Raw genomic sequence first — 5,145 nt, forward strand, 5'->3', positions numbered from 1 at the left:
AACTTGAATTCATTCAGACCCATCTAAATCCCTCTGACTGTCCCTTTTGTTGTCTCCTTCCTCAATTTATCCCCTTCCTTATCCAAATAATCCTTATTAGGTGTCTGGTTGCAGCTTAACTTTTTTGTGAGGACTGAAGCAAAGTTGCTGTTGAGATGCTTGGCTTTTTTTGGATCTTCTCAGATTTGCCTTGGCCATTTAACAGTAGACCCACAGCATTTTTGGTCTTTCTTTTCTGTCCAATATACTTATAGACCCTTTTCTTACTGTCCTTGACCTCCCTTGCCAGATGCAGCTCTTTTTTTACCTTTGCCTTCCTGATTTTTGTCTTTGCAAGTTAGTAGACTACACTACACCATGTCACAAAAACTGGGCAAGGCCAAGGCATATGTAAATCTCTACTTAAGTATCTCATGTAATAAGCTGTTTTAACACCCTGTCACATTTCCAACAGTGATCTAGATGCTCTGAAGCTTTGAGGATCCAGGCCTAGGACCTATTGAAACAGAGAATCTGTTATACCATAGTCAGATCATGAAACAACAGGTAGAGTTTGAAAACTAGCTCTCAAATGGTGACTTAGCAGATTTCAAATTGAGTGGGTCATCACCACTTAAAATCCAGATGATAAATAATTGCAGGGAGCTGGAACTTAATCTTGCATTCAATCCTATTCAGTTATTCCTAGAGGCTTAAAGAGACTCAAGAGTCATAAACTGTTTGCACATGAAGCCCACAAGCTCCTGGAAGATGAGGAATACTGAACCAAACCTACAGGCAGCAACAGAGTTGGCCAACCACTAGGAAAGGTCAGATCTACAACTTTTTATACCGACACCAAATGAGCCCCCATCAGGTATGACCTTGACAACGAAGTGTGGGTCAAGCTGAACAGACTGAGATCTGGATACAGATACTTCAGAATCTTACTTTTATAAGATGAACATCTTGGACAGCCCCTTGTGTGAATGCAGTGTCCAACAAATAGCACAGCACTTCATCGAAAGCTGCAGTCTTTACAAATGCGCAGACAGGGTAGATGGAATCCACACACTGAGCGATGATAATACCAGACAGTGGCTCATAGATGTGGAAGTTGATATCTGATGCCATACGAAAGAATTCTTATGAGTGATCTTTACGTCTAACAACTACCATTCTAAAGGGAGTGGATATACGCTTGGGAGTAAAGATTACTTACATGAACAAAGTGAATGGATATAGTCCCCCACCATATAGTGTCCCAAATGTTTCTAATGACTGCTGATTACAAGAAAAAAGAATGAAGCATTGGCTCTAGGCAGCAGGAAGGGCAGAGGTTTGTTTAAGAAGTCATACCTAGATTACTAAAAAGTGCACATTTTAACCTTTCACTGTTCAAACATGCATCCATCATTGAACTCTTTTAGGCTTTGCTCATCAGGGGTACATATTGTATGTTGTAACTAACTTGCCTCTTGTTTGTTTTTCCCCCCACCTTATTATATAAGCTAGACCAACCTTCAAGGTACAAAGCAAGGAAAACATCAGGTGCTGAGCCAGGAGCAATATAATCTCTGCTGTGTTTATCCGCATTCATATTTTGCAGAGTTAGAAAGGTTGTTAGGACATGTTTGAACTGGTAATGCTAGAACAGAGCAAGAACCTATCAGCATGCCAAAGGAAATCCTCACTATTTTTTAACATGTAAAAGAATCAAATTTCTCTTAAAAGCTGTGTTTATCTCACTTTGCTGACGTGTATGTTTGTCTATGTCTGTGTGAGCCTCATGCAGCCTAAATTGTCTGATTCTTCTCCATATACTAAGATCCTGTTTATGAGGAGGATACCGGCACTTGAGCCTTTTCATCTTGAGGAAGCAGTTCGTTGTCTGTTACAAAAATAACTGCTGCAGGAATTGGGCTATATTTTTAGGACACAGGATGGATCAAGGACTAGACCTACAAATTCCTTATGGCTTGTTAGCTTCCTATTGCTCCACAAAGCTTTGGTTTTAAAAAGAGGAAATAAAAGACATTTAATGCTATTGCCTAAAATAAAGTGTTACGACACTTAGTGTCCCACTGCTGTGAATAATCCCCTTTTCTCCCCTAGTAAAACGTTCTTCAGATAGATTTAATATGGGGTGTGACTGATTGCACACTTTTTTGCCCTATGTGTTTCTACGTCAGTTCAGAAGGTCCTTATGACACATTCAGTAAACTGTAAGGGCCAGATTACAGAATCCATGTTGTGAGCATTTATGCATGGAACAAGTGTCCCTGAAGTCCCTTCTGTGTTCTAAAAGCTTTGAAATCTGGTCCCAAACTTAAAACAAACAAAAAACAAGAGAAGAAGCACTGCTAATACTAAAAATAAAAGGACACCAAATTTAGCCAGCTGATTTGAAGTCGGGCATTCAAAATATGCTGAAGTTCAGGCACTTTTTTAGAACTACTGAAACTTCTTGTGCCTGGAAACAAGAATTGGATGTCTCCCAAGAGCAGCCTTCTTTATTAGACCTCTGCTGCTGAGTAGTACCAACTAGGTTGTGATAAAAAAACTGCCTTTCTCATGGTGCTTCAGCACTTCTACTTCCAGAACTGGTTGAAATATGGAAAGCAGAAGTAGATAAAAATAAAACATAGCTGGGGAGAAAGAGAACGATAGTGACAACAAGCCACCACCCTTCAAAATCAGAGCCTTTGTTTTTCTAAAGGGCGGGCTATAACCTGGAATTGAAATGGATCTTTGAAAGTTAAATAGCTGCCCCTTGATGAAAACAACTGAGGGCTGGCCTTATCAGCAATCCATCCCTATTCAGCAAAGCACAGAAACTTGCTTAACTTTGAACATCTTCCCAAATTCTCTTGAGGTCCATGGAAGTCAAGTGCATGTGTAAAGTTAAGTATGTGCTTATATGCTTTGCTGCATGGCGCCTATGGATGGAGATGAAGAAAATTAAGTTAGTAACAACTTGCTCCATGAGCTCTTCTGGGCATCTCTTCAAATAAGTTAGTACAGTACTTACTTCTATGGACTTAATTTGCACCCCCAATACAAGTAATAATAACACATAGGAAGAAGCCACTCTCGTCTCTCAATCCTTAGATAATAGTTTGCGCAACACGGTTTTCTAGAGAAGGAATTTGGCAGTGTATTCAATCTGTCAATCCCTTGCTATGTAAACAATAGAAAGTTAAGCGATTTCTTTCAAATGAATCAGCAATTGTTCCACCCTCTAGGTAAGGAAGAATTGCATTCATTTATACTAGCCTCCTGAAGGTAAAGCCTTTACCAACCTTTGTTTAGAGGGGATTTTTGTTACATAATTCCCCTCTTACATTTTTTCAACTTCCCACTAAGCTTGTGAATTGTGTATCTAAGAAATGATTTTTTTGCTGGCTACAGACACATTCTATATTGTTAATTAGTTATGAGTGATCAGGCATAAACCTTGACTTGTAAGAAATTTCTGGAGCCATCTATTTAATGGCCTCAGATTACCATAACATCTTTTTTTTTTTTTTTTTTTTTAATAAGCTACTTCTAACAAATGGCCTTACATGGAGCAGAAAATAACAACTTCTTAGTGCACCTGTTTAATGAGGCTTTGGACTCTGCATCATCATGGTATTATGCAAGTACGGAAGTGAGGTCAAAATCTATTAGCTTAGTGGGTCAATATGGGTAGTTGCAAAGTGTTCATAGCAGTCTGGGAAAACTGTCTCTAAGTATTAAAGACCATGCTTTGGAGTTCTAACAATAGTATGCTATCCTGTTTTTTGTTTTTTTGTTTTTAATCTTTAAAAATAATTTAGATCAGATAATGTTAAATGTAAAGAATTTTGAAGAAATAGCATTTTTATGCGTTGAAAAGTGACTCTGTCCATATGACATTCTGGGCTTCTATGCTTATGATTTCCTAGTAATATGCTTAGTTTAAAGTCAAAGGCTACTCTATCTGCCAGACTTGCAAATGCAACCTAGATTTTTTTCTTCTGTTTTCTCCTGTGGTAAGGGATTTATAGTCCACAAGACCTCAGGGACACCTATGCAATTCTGATCCTTTTCACTGCATGTATTTCTTAAAACATTGTGCAAATGTGATTTAAATAGCATTTAATTGTTGCTTAAACTGGTTGTGGTCAGAAAAGTGAGTATGTAAAAATGACAACTCCTCATACAAAGATCTCCTTTCTATGGGTCTTCTGAGCTATATCTCTTCACTTTATTGATTTAAAACAAGTGTTCACTACTATTTATTCCTGTTAACACTGGCCAGTCATCACATCATATTTTACTTCACTGTAAAAGGATGTCACTGTTTAACAAACCCACACATTTTTACACATGTTTTCATCAAAGAGCTGAAGGTTTTCTTGGATTAATTATAGCAATACTTTACACTTGCATGACAGGGTTCATCCAGGAATCTCAAAGCATTTTCTATTGGAGATCTGAATACTATTATTTTTATTTACCAACTAGGGAAGCCAAGGCACAGCATGGTTAAGAGGCCCAACCAAGACTGCAGAAGAAGAGAGTGGCAGAGCAGGAGTCAACAGCAAGCTTTCTCCTGATTACTAGGTTTGTGCTCTTGCAGCAATATGTCACTCCTTGCAGATCATAGTTAAGACTGGGTGAACCTGTTGTTGTAATAAAATAAGAACTGGGACAAAAACTCTTGCCTCAGGCTTGAATGGAACAGAAACTTTTTTTGAGAATCAAAAACCATCATTAAACCATTTCTTTTCTTTTTATAAAATCTTCTCACGCTTCTGCACTTCCTGATTTTTAGGGTTGGGCAGGAACCAGAAAATAAATACTAAAATACCATGAGAGAGGTTACTCTTGTGGTATTTTCAACCAGATTGAAAGTGTGGTGTCCTCAAGAGAGAGCTTGTCCTAGCAACATTTCTAAACCAAAGAGGTTCATATAAATTCAAAGAAGTGCCAGTCACATTGGTTGTGAACTTCTGACTTGCTTTTGTAGAGTCTTACTTTTGAGAGGAACATAATTAGGGAACTGTTCAGTACATCAGATAACATTGGGGCCTAACACTCCTAAGTTTTTACTGAGGAACCTGTAGTTCCTTTTGATAATCTGGGGAAAGACAACATAATACATTATGGGGGATTGCTGACAGGAAAGCCAGTAGGGAA

The 5,145-nt window shown here is 38.2% G+C and overlaps 1 long non-coding RNA gene across 1 annotated transcript in view; it reads left to right on the forward strand.

Annotated features, from left to right (window-relative positions):
• Positions 1-5,145, forward strand: part of LOC112548560 — a 7,052-nt gene that overhangs the window by 1,400 nt on the left and 507 nt on the right. Inside the window, exon 2 of the long non-coding RNA XR_003092257.1 lies at positions 4,471-4,569. This is a non-coding gene — a long non-coding RNA (uncharacterized LOC112548560). The remainder of the gene's footprint in view (positions 1-4,470; positions 4,570-5,145) is intronic.

This window comes from Alligator sinensis, unplaced genomic scaffold (assembly GCF_000455745.1).
Source record: "Alligator sinensis unplaced genomic scaffold, ASM45574v1 scaffold448_1, whole genome shotgun sequence".
NCBI lineage: Eukaryota > Metazoa > Chordata > Crocodylia > Alligatoridae > Alligator > Alligator sinensis.